General features: G+C 43.6%; 1 protein-coding gene and 1 long non-coding RNA gene across 7 annotated transcripts in view; one reads left to right on the top strand and one right to left on the bottom strand.

Annotated features, from left to right (window-relative positions):
• Positions 1–12,500, bottom strand: part of LOC147030439 (zinc finger protein 608-like) — a 231,390-nt gene that overhangs the window by 147,854 nt on the left and 71,036 nt on the right. The window lies entirely within an intron of this gene.
• LOC147030440 (uncharacterized) overlaps positions 8,522–12,500 on the top strand; it is a 24,738-nt gene continuing 20,759 nt past the window's right edge. Inside the window, exons 1-2 of the long non-coding RNA XR_015056365.1 lie at positions 8,522–8,818; positions 11,653–11,743. This is a non-coding gene — a long non-coding RNA (uncharacterized LOC147030440). The remainder of the gene's footprint in view (positions 8,819–11,652; positions 11,744–12,500) is intronic.

Raw genomic sequence — 12,500 nt, 5'->3', positions numbered from 1 at the left:
ATTGCCCCCAATCCCCATACATCACTGCTTTGGAATAGCAAACTCACTATAAATCCTAAAGGGATATTTTGGTTTTGGAGTGGCAACACTCATCATTAAATTCACTTCTTCACCAGCTAATAACCTCTGCTTGGGTTCCATCTTGGTTTAGGACCCTGGTGTGGTAAGATACCTCACATGCTGCATGATTGGCCATCTGCCATGCCAATGGAATCCTGTATAGGCGAATATTGGCCCTAAATCCAGTTCAGAGCATCTCAGCCATTTGGCTGGCACAATCGCTGTTACATTGTAACACCTAGGACACTTTAGTAATGTAACAGCAGTCACGCTAGCCAAAGGCCGAAACGATATGAATCATGCCATATAGGGAACCCTCTATCACTAAAAATGGGGGAAAATATTACTTTCTTAATGCCAATACAGTATAATTTAAAGAAAGATTTGCCATATGGACAATTCTTTGTAAAAAAAAAAAAAATAATAATAATAATAATAACGCTTGACTGTGTTGTGTAAGCTTACATATGCATGTGCACGCATGCATACATAATGCTCGGCAATTCAAATGCCCACCAATTCATATCCAGCAATTCAAACAGGGTCTCATGAGGCCCATGAATTACAGTGCCTCTTAAGGGCAAGCCTGCATTATTGCCATGTTTACACTGACTCTGACCATGTAACGAATGGACTAAAAGGCAGCTTGATACACCCGCTCAAACAGCAGGAGCCGAGCAAATTATTGAGAGACCAACAGCTGATGTCATGATGTGAGATGTTTGGTTGTGCTATGGTGAGATGTTGATTAATTTGTACAGATGTTGTCGAGTACATGTAATGAGATAGTTTTTTTGATACAATGAGATGACAACAACACAATAGTTGAATGGATTGTCTCTGAAATAAAGAATTCCAAGCTCAGAAATCAGGAAAAGATTATTAAAAATCAATACTTGTGAAAAACTAGAGTTTGGAGAACATGATACCACATGCAATGCTCAAGTATATACTTCAATTTAAATAAGATGATTTTAAAGATTGTTTTAAAAATCCAGAAGTTTAGCACCACTGAAGCAGTCTTATATATCACCTTTATAATAGACTGTAATAAAATGGCATTGATTGTCATTTTAGGAGATTGAGGCTTTATTGATCACCAGAGAATGCAGTGTCATTCGGAATCACACATAGCCATATCGGTGGCCTCTTCTTCACTCTGATACTGCAACCTCTCAAGCCATACATAATAAATATATAGCATGGTTTTTTGAAGTATTATCAAGGAGATTTGTGTTCTACAGTGTTGAAGTATATAGTATAATTCAAATAAAGGTGTAAAAAGTTTAAAGAGGGACCCCATATGCAAATTCTTAAATTTCAGGTCAATTGGATGAAAGTTAACGATTTTATGTGAGGCTGACCTTTGACCTTACAGACACACAAACACAAGATGGGGGCGGGGGGGGGGGGGGAGCGGCATGATTTGCCACATCCCTCTCGCTTGGGACAGAGGGGACGAAGGGACACTTCAAATATATCAGTTTCAAAGGCAGTGAAGAGCAAGCTGAAAACGACGGCTTTGATGAGATGAGATGTGCACAAGGCGCCCGGTATCACGCCATTCAACATGCGTTTGTGACGCGGCTTGGCCCTGGAGGGAAGTCCCGAGCTTTGGCAAACTCCCTCTTGCAAAGTTCTGCCCATCGTGGACGAGAGAAACCAAGGTTTGTAGGATCGAGACCACGCCAAAAATATAACGGCTTCGATGGGAGTGGGAACCGAGCCAAGGACGGCAGTTTTGGTGAGGCAGAGGGTTGCACATGTGCCCGAGAAGGAAGAGATGGTTTGGTCCATGAGTAGTGGTTCCTTGGTGGGGTGAAGATGGAAAATGCAGTACCAAGGAAGGCTGACATTTGGAAATGGGATAGACCTAACTTTCTCTGTGGTTGTTTGTTTTAGCTCATATATGCTTCTCAAATTATCCCTGTACACATTGTCTTGAAAATATCTCCAGATATAAAAAATGTTTTAAAAATAGTGGGCTCAGATCAGGGGAAATTGGAAACTACTCAACGCTGAAGTATCGGCCAATCACTTTCTCACCAAAGAGGCTTGTCACCCACTCATATGACTCATTTGCAATGTGAGGGGTTGCCCCATCTTGTTGAAACCACTGTTCTTCTTGGATAAAGTTTCATGTCATCATGGAGAATCCTCCTGAGACTTGACACTGTCAGTACAAGTTCCTTGACTGCGGTGGTGAAGAGACTTTTTAGGACTGTTTCCAACTGAATGTTGGACCCTCTCAATGACCTCAGGAGTTCTCAGTGAAGAGCGTCCAGAATCTTCTTCATTTGTATTCAGCATAAGGCTGTGGGGTATCACCATTGGCCAAGGATGTGGCTATGCCGCTGATGCAGTTCTCTTTGCTGGTTAAGGCATAAATTCGAAAATTGGCCATGGTGCCAGCAATAGCTCGCCTACTCTTTTCACAAAGGACACCCTGGGATCATCAACATCCACCAACGAATGCTAGCAGATGGAACACCCGATTAAGTCCATCTGAGGGACAGCATACACATTGATGAATCATCCTGCCTGTGAAACACCGGGATGACAGTTTATAGCTTGGCTGGGAATCACACCCAATAGTTATGAAAGTTTGAAGCCAGTGGAGATTCAAGTCAGGAGAGTCAATCCAGGAGCAAAACAGTGGAGAGTTCCATTCAGACAGTTCTGTTCGTCAGCTCCACACTAAGAGTGTAGCTCTGGTCACACAGATAACTAGATGATGGAGAGTGCTGCGAGTGAGAGGTTCACATTTTCCAAGAAGACTTATGGGATGCCAATCCAAGCGCCAGAGGCCCGCTGGGCCGGTTACTTTGAGCGGTTGTACCAGGCTGATCCCCCCCCCCCCAACTGTCGAGTTGGACGTCAAGGGTGTTACAATCCCTGTTGCTGACCCTCGAATCAACTGTGGTCCACTTACGCTTGTGGAAACACAGGCTGCGGCGAACCAGTTGAAACGGGGCAAAGCTCCAGGGATCTGTGGCATCCATGCCGAACTTCTCAAGGCTGGTGGAAATGCTGCACTCGTGTCGTTGCATGCAGTTTTGTGCTCTGCCTGGAACACAGGCATCATCCCAACTGACTGGAAGAGGGGCCTTGTTGTCCCTCTCTGGAAAGGGAAGGGTGATTGCCAAGACTGCAACAACTACCGAGGGGTGACGCTGCTCTCAGTGCCGGGCAAGGTCTTTGCTCGGATAATTCTCGATAGGGTTCACCACCATCTGCTTGAGCACCAGCGTCCAGAGCAGTCAGGCTTTACACCAAAGAGGTCAACGATTGACCGTATCCTTGCACTTCGTGTCCTCACAGAACGCAGACGAGAGTTTCGGCAGGGGCTGTTTGCAGCCTATGTTGATCTCTGTAAAGCGTTCGATTCAGTGAATCGGGATGTCCTCTGGAGGATTCTTGGTCTTCGTGGGGTGCCACCAAAACTGATCAATCTGATGTCTGAACTCTACTCTGGTACTGAGAGTGCTGTGAAGTGTGGTGGTACCATCTCTGACTTATTTCCAGTTGTTACTGGAGTTCGTCAGGGATGTGTACTTGCCCCCACACTTTACAGCACTTGTATGGACTGGATTCTAGGGAGGATGTCAGAGAGATCAAGTTGCGGTGCATCATTTGGGAATGTCAAGATCTCGGACCTTGACTTTGCAGATGATGCAGTCATCTTTGCGGAGACTTTAGACATCCTCTTGGGGGCCCTCGAGGTGCTGAATGAGGAGTCGGAGCCGTTGGGATTACGGGTTTCTTGGGTCAAAACTAAGATCCAGGCTTTCGGTGACATCTTGGATGCTGCTGTCCTGTCTGTGTCTGTTTGTGGTGAGGATGTTGAGGTCGTGGAGAGATTCACTTACCTTGGCAGTGATATTCATGTCTCTGCTGGCTGCGAGTCAGAGGTCAATAGACGTCTGAGTCGGCCCTGGGGAGTCATGGATTCACTGGATCATGGGGTGTGGCGCTGCCGGTACCTGTGCGGGAGGACGAAAGTCCGAGTCTTCAGGTCCTTGGTACTTCCAGTCTTGCTCTATGGGTGCGAGACTTGGACTCTGACCAAGGATCTGAGACGGAGACTTAATTCCTTTGGTACCAGGTCTCTTCGGAGAATCCTTGGCTATCGCTGGTCGGATTTTGTGTCCAACGAGCGGTTGCTGAGAGAGACTCGGATGAGATTTGTTACCTGCATAGTCCGTGAGCGTCAGTTGCGGCTGTATGGACATGTGGCTCGTTTTCCTGACTCTGATCCTGCTCACCAGATTCTCTCAGCGAGGGAGTCTCATGAGTGGAGGAGGCCAGTGGGTCGACCACGTGCCTCATGGTTGTAACAGGTTGACCATCATCTCAAGGAGATGGGGATGGGCCTGGCATCTGCCTGGGGGATGGCCAGACGGAGGCCCCTGGAGTACCGGCGGAAAGTGGACGCAGCGACGTGCTGTTCTGGCACATGCTCCCATACCTGACCTGACCTAATCCAAGCGCCGGACAGAGAAACACGTGCGTGCATTGGCCGGTCACCACAGGACCGGATACACCAAAACCAATTATATATATATATATATATATATATATATATATATATATATATATATATATATATATATATATATATAGTTATGTCTGAGGGGGGGTATGCATTCAAAGGGTAATTAGGATGTTTAATTAGGTATGCCATGCTGGTCGAGTGTACCAGGATCTCGATGTAATAAGTAGCAATTCAATGGTGATAAGTTGTCTAGTAAATGTCCATTTCTTCAAGGGGGAAATTATAATTGTCACGTAATTAGATAGGGAGACGGGATAGGGTAAGTGTGTCTGCGTAAACCCTGTTAGTATTCCCTGGAGGCTTGCCGTGACGTCACAGGACAGTGCTGCGGATGGCTCCGCCCCGTGATCACGATTGGCGGAAGGCGACGGCGGAGGGCCAATAAAACGGCTCGATTGGAAGTGACGAGGACTCGAGGATAAAAAGGTTCTGTTCGGGGAAAAAGGGAGGAAGAAGAAGATCGATAAAGAAAAACGTTTTGGTGGAGGCTGTTGGGTCGGAGCGTGCTCGATTGTTGCGCTGGTTCGTTCCTGGATTCATCGTGTCTCGTGGCCTTGCTGTGCCTCGTCCCTCACCTCGGTTGGCTCTGGGGTTCTGCTGGCTCGGAGTACGGGGTCGAACGGCGGGCGGACCTGCCTCCCTCTCCTGCTCGCAACTTGGCGCCAGAACTGGCTCCCTGGCGGCTGTGAGCGGACTTGGGCAGACACCAGGAGGTCGACAGCACCACGGTGTCTCCTGCCCCTGACGAGCGCAACGCCAGCTCGTCCGACGCCGATCCAGGGACTGTTGCGTCTACACCACGGGCCAGCCTGACCACCAGGACCAGCTACGTTTTGTGTGTGTGTGTGTGTGTGTGTGTGTGTGTGTGTGTGTGTGTGTGTGTGTGTGTGTGTGTGTGTGTGTGTGTGTGTACCTGGCGCCTTAGAGGGTTTGAGATTTGTATATCCATTGGAATTGTCTGTGTTTTTCCCCACGCCCGAACCCACACCACCATCCCGTCGAATCGCCCCGGATCCCTCCTCTTGCGGAGTCTTATTATTTCTGGTTAGAGAAATAAACATTATTAACTCAGTGAAAAGCGACTCGTGCCACCTTTCTCGTCCCGTTTGCGGTAGAGCGATTAAAACCGCCATCTTTGGGTTATAAAAATAAACCGCCTCCATCGTTTCGGCTCATTCTACGTTGGCGGGACTGTTCAAGTCCCGTGGACGTCACAATATATATACATATATATATATATATATATACATATATATATATATATATATATATATACATATATATACATATATATATATACATATATATACATATATATATATACATATATATACATATATATATATACATATATATACATATATATATATACATATATATACATATATATATATACATATATATACATATATATATATACATATATATACATATATATATATATATATATATATATATATATATATATATATCTACCAAGATAGAGCCTGGTGTTGGCGCAGTGGTTAGGGCAGCGGCTTGGGATCCAAAAGGTCCTGAGTTCAAGCCCCGTTGGGCCACTGAATAAATACACCAGGGGGTTGACTCAGCCTGTCATCCTTCCGAGGTCGGCGAAATGAGTACCAGTATACTGGGCCGGTGTATACCCCGGTTAAAATAGGTGTACTATATCCCTGTGTCGTAAGAGGCGACCAGGGTTGCGTCAGGAAGGGCATCCGGCGTAAAACATGTGCCAAATCACTATGCGGATCATACGGATGATCCGCTGTGGCGACCCCTAACGGGAGCAGCCGAAAGAAGAAGAAGAAGATATATATCTACCAAGATGATACTAGCCAGATGTTGTAACCCCACGCAATCATAGTTTGGGGACCAGGTTTTTTAGTCTTCTAACCTCTATCCCTATCTTACTGTTCGCGTGTGAGTGGTGAAGTTACCGCAGTCTCATGGGCGGGTGAGAATTTATACCGATATAACAAAGTCATTGTTGCTTTCCTTATCCTTCCCACCCTGTTTACCTTGTCATAAACCCTGTTTTCTCACCCCTGGCATGACAGCCTGGTGTGTGGTTCAGATTTGGAATATCATCACCACAGCACGAGTCAAAATCCATGGCCGCTGGAAATTGGCTCCAACCCCTCGTTTATCTTAGGTCATTGCTTGGCCCGCATCCTTGCAGATGGATAAACCAGCTGTAGGTGACATTTGTCGTGACAGTTTTAGTACATCGGAAACCAAAGTTAAGATCGGTTCAGCTCTCCTGCCAGATGGTGTACAGGAACTGAGGACAATCAGTCGCTAAGTTGTCCAGGTGGAATATTTGACCATGTATCCACACACAGTCCACTGCAACATTGGTAGTCAGAAATGGGATCAGGGCATTGGTCTGAATCCGCCGACTATCACAATACGGTGGTACCGCGCACTGCTTTGCATGGATTTGCTTTAGTGCGAGTTAAATATTCAATTTTTTTTGTTTACCTAAAAAATAAAATATATAAATTTAAATCCAGCAGCAAGTCAAAAGTTTAAGTTTAAATGCACTGCATTGACATGACCATAAGTGTTGACATTGCTGGCAGCTAATCACAGCGTGCATATGAGCATGTCTCCTCTTAACCAATCAGCACGCACGTTAAGCCTGGTGTTGGCTTCGTGGTTTGGGTGGCTTTGTTGACATCTTGGGTCCTGAGTTCAAGCCCCGTTAGCCACTGAATTAATACCAATTGGAGTTGACTGAACTTGTCATCCTTCTGAGCATGGTAAAATGAGTACCAGTGTACTGGTAGAGGGGCACAGCATCAGCGGCATAGTTGCGCCCCAACAATAGCTACCTGGCAGCCAAGCTGCCATATGCAAGAAGAAGTGTACGCATTGTTGTATCCCTGCTCTGTGTGCCACTGTATTGGTAATTATGTTGAAAGCCTTGGGAATTATGCCGAGTATCAAGAAAAAGCATCATTCTGGAGTTGAAATTGTAAATGTTAATGTGGATGGAGTCGGGTGTTGGTGCCACAGCTATTGGGTGTGAATTTGTTTTCAGGGAGTCGTCTGTAAGGACAAGTGTAAAGAACAAAGAAAAAAAATTAAAGTATCTCATCAGTCCATGACTCCCGTAGATTTTACAAAATTATCCGAGGTTGAGCAGTTTAATGGAAAAGATGGAGAACCGTTTATCCTTCTCGATTGAGGATATATATCGGTGTGCTATGCCTTTAAGCCAGGCAGTAATTACGTTAAGGTGCTGAGTTTATATGGTGAAGTAAAAGAGCAGGAAGGTGAGGGATCTACAAAGCAGACATTTGCAGCCAGTCGAGGGTGGTTCAATAGATTTAAGTGCCACAGCAATTTGGATAACATTTGCATAACTGGGGAAGCTGTGAATGCAGACGAGAAGGCAGCAACTGAATTTCTGGTGAAGTTTCAAGAAGCCCTTGTGGAAGCTTTCCCTCCCCAGTTAGTTTTCAATGTGGATGAAACGGGGCTTTTTTGGAAGAGAATGCCATCCTGTACATTCATTTCCATGCATGTTTCTGGCTTCAAGGTAGCAAATGACTGCCTGACACTCCTCCTTGGTGGCAATGCTACATGATACCAGAAGCGAAACTCCCTTCTTGTGTACCATTCTAAGATGCCATAAGCTATGAAGGGTTATAAGGAAGATAATCTGCCTGTAGTTTTGAAAATGTAACTGAAAGGCCTGGGTGACAATTGGTAAATGTACAAAATTTATATATTTTATTACTACTTGTAATTACTAACATATATATCATTCTTATGATCCCAGAGGTAGTGTGTCTCCACAGGAATTAGCACGTCCAGTCCACGTATCCTCATAAACACAATGCTTTAGGAGCCGTGTTCTGCGCGAAATTGCTATTGCACAAATTTCTCACTAACCTATCCTTCACAAAAACCGGGATATAACTGTATATCACTTTCCATCATGATATATTTCACACTTCTTTAATTTAACCAATTTGCACATACACTCTGCACTCTGTAGTTATTCACTGCAGCTAAAGGACAGGAGGAGAAATCAGTGAACTTCTCCATGAATCCTGAATCCTGAACTGGCCTGCATATGAGAGAGACATGAGTCGATCGTTGGACAGCCCCCAATGGATGCTGCAAGGACAAAGAGTGAGAATGACGTGACAGGACTCGTTCGTTCGACAGCCCCAGTGGATGAGGTGAACACACGCGAGTTGAGCCAGCAGGACAGGGACATTGGGTGGAAAAAAAAAACTCAACGTGGGAATCAGAGTGGGACAATGTATGCAATGGTGAACTTCCTCATTTGACTTTGTATCTGTTTATTTGAAATACAAGCTTCAAAAACATTGTGCTGTTCATGTGGTAACTGTAACGTCACTCAGTAGTCACAGACCCTAAATGACAAAGATCCATTTGATTGGTAGCTGACCTGTATATGATAGTTCATTCTCATGAAGCGCAAACCTTGGATTGAAGTTGTTGGAGAACGAGCTGGATTCGGCACCACAAACAACATACGTAAGCGGAAGGGAAGGAAGCCCCAAGGTGTATTCCAAACATTTCTACTTGTGGGGCATGCTTGCATGCTGCAAGCAACAATTCGGCTGTATCCTATATGCAGACATAATAAATATGTTAGCTTCATGCATATATTTGATGAAGTGGTTTGTGAAAGAGCTTTATATTCAAGAGCACTAGGTTATAATGATATGCAAACTAAAAGACAAACTAAAAATGTTACATATTCATAATTAACTTAATCAAACAAAGGACAAAAAAAATGCCAAGTCATGTGACCCAAAATGCAATCATACTATAATCGAGTAAATGTGGATATCGCTGAAACTCCTAAATTGACAATTCACAGTTCTTTGGCCTACATAGTGGTTCCAGACCCAGTTCAATCTCTGGTTCCAATCCCAATACTGGCCTAAAGTGGCCACCCAAGGCCAAGGCAGACAAGCACATACTTTAGCCTTACTCTGGTGTAAGAGGTGTGTTCAAAAAGTATCCAACCTTAATTTTTCGTGCGTAAACAAATGAAGCTAGGGAGGCATGGTTTGGTGCACATATGTCGGCGATCCTCATTCGTGTGCGTAAATATTTTCCCGCCTGCAGAAGCTGTCAGTCGCCGACAGACCGCCGATGAGTGAGGAAGTGTAAGTGAGCGCCGTCGGATTTTCGTTTTTGACAAAATGACGGAAAAACTTGAACAATGCTACTCCATCAAATTTTGTGTAAAGCTTGGCGATTCCCAAGTGGAAACGATCCACAAGATTCAACAGGCCTTCGGGAAGCAATGGGCACCAGACACAGATAAAAGAGTGGTACAACCGCTTCAAAGATGGTCGCACATCAGTGGAAAGTGAAGCACGTTCTGGTGGGCCCTCAACATCCCGAAATGAGATCGTCATTGACCAAGTGAGGACCCTGCTGGTGCAGGATCGTCGAATCACGATCAGAGAACTTGCAGACGAGGCGGGTGTCAGCATTGGATCCGTTCATTCCATTGTGACTGAGGATTTGGGCTTAAGGAGAATCTCAGCGAAGTTCGTGCCAAAGCTGCTAATGATCGAGCAGAAGCAACTCCGTTTGGAGATCGCACAGGACATGCTGGAGACTGTGAGCAGCGATCCCAACTTCTTCAACACAGTGATCACTGGCAATGAGACCACAGTGATCCCTCATTGTGTCAAAAACGAAAATCCGACTGCGCTCACTTACACTTCCTCGCTCATCAGCGGTCTGTCGGCGACTGACAGCTTCTGCAGGCGGGAAAATATTCACGCATACGGATTAGGATCGCCTCCATACGTGCACCAAACCACACCTCCCAAGCTTCATTTGTTTACGGACAAAAAAATTAAGGTTGGATACTTTTTGAACACACCTCGTATATACTCCAGCATATACTCCGGTCGGAGTTCCGATAAACTTATAAGGATACTCCCGCCCAGAGGGTGAGGGTGCCCGCTAATACAGGTAAATATGCAATAATTAAAGTGTGCTATTATTCCTACAATTACTTAATAATCAACAAATTGTTAATTACTAAAATTACTTCGTAATTAGCAATATTTAAAACATATCTACACTGAAGCACATCAAAGATCAGAGACATAGACATAACATAGGAATCACTTGGAATTGCTTCCTTTCTAATGTATAAAATCTGGTCTCCTTCGACTATGTTAAAAGCCCATTGTGCTTGCATTCGACAAACAGCTAAATAACTGGAGTAAATCAACAATTTGTGATTGGAATGAGCTCTTTATTCAAAAGTTTACAGCTGTAGAAATTTTTTTATGTAAATACAGCAAAAGTTATAGAATAAAAGGCGGAGGAGGCTTGCGTTCGTGTTGCCTAGGAACCAGTTTAAGTGTAAGCTGCATCGTCTTGGGTCACATGACCTATCCGCCTATCGTGAGTAGACAGTCTGCACCGGCCTACTTTTATTTCAGGATATTTCTGTTTACGGACATTTTTCTGGCCGATTTATGATTTTTCATGGGATATTGGCTGCGAGTTGGAGCAGTATGTGAAATTTCAGCTTTCCATCTGACATAGAAGATACTAAACATCATATCATTGAGTCAATGATCGAGTGAATTGGTGGTTAGAAATAGCTTTGTATATTAGATATCGTGGGGTATGCTTACACATTGTAAGCGATAACAAACTGTGCTTCATACGTAGATGATAAATAGAAGCTCAGTTGATGATTATCAGAAAGCATCACCGACCTCCTGCTAGATAAGTGGCAGATATAACATGAGCTATGATGTCATTGATTTTTAGATTTTCAATAGGGTATCTATAATTTCACGTGACTTATGACAATGCTGGGGACCGCGATGCTCCACTCTGATTGGATGAGTGATCAATGATGTCATTGACAACTGCAGCCCGGATGTAATTATGCAAAGTTTGAACTGAATAGATCATAAAATGAAAAAGGATGCTTTTAAAGGTTTTCCATTATGGCTGCCACATAACATGAGCACAATGCTGCACTTATTTTTGAATATTTTCATTTACAGATGCTTTCCAACGGTTCTGTGATGTTTCCCAGTGTATCAACTTTGATGTCCCTTGGCACGCAAAATTTCAGCTTCTTACATCACGTGGAAGGTACCAAACATTAATATGTCAGTCAGTAAGTGAGTAAGTCAGTCAGAATTATATATATATATATATATATATATATATATATATATATATATATATATATATATATACATATATACATATATATATATATATACATATATATATATATATATATATATATACATATATATATATATATATATATATATATATATATATATATATATATATATATATATATATATATATATATATATATATATATATATATATATATGTAAATAACACACACACACACACACACACACACACACACGAAGGTGGATACTTAGACCTGGGAAGGCTCTATCCCACCTTCTAAAACCCACATATGGAGATAACAACCAATAACTAACACACACACACACACACACACACACACACACACACACACACCATAATTATTTTGGTCAAGTTTATCATGAGTATGCAAAATAGAAAATGTTACACACCACATGCAACTTCAGCCATTTGCACACCCACCCACTGGACTTCCTCGGTTCATAGGAATCGCAGCAAGCCAGCTTGACAACAAGATTCAAGGAATGCACACTAACTTTATAATCCTTGTCATTGCAATGGTAATTCCTAAAAGCTCACTTAACACCAAAGCCTTGGATTTTTATGCAAGCACACCCACCCATCATCGGAAGCATAGCAGAACAGACAAAGGGATGCCTTGGTCTCCAGCCGGTTTTAGACTCTCTTGCTTCTGCCTTTGCTATTCCTGCTGGCAGCC

Source organism: Eptatretus burgeri, chromosome 3 (genome assembly GCF_056783735.1).
Source record: "Eptatretus burgeri isolate ZD-2024b chromosome 3, Ebu_testis_v1, whole genome shotgun sequence".
In the NCBI taxonomy this organism is placed as follows: Eukaryota; Metazoa; Chordata; class Myxini; order Myxiniformes; family Myxinidae; genus Eptatretus; species Eptatretus burgeri.
This window is presented reverse-complemented; position numbering and strand designations above follow the sequence as displayed.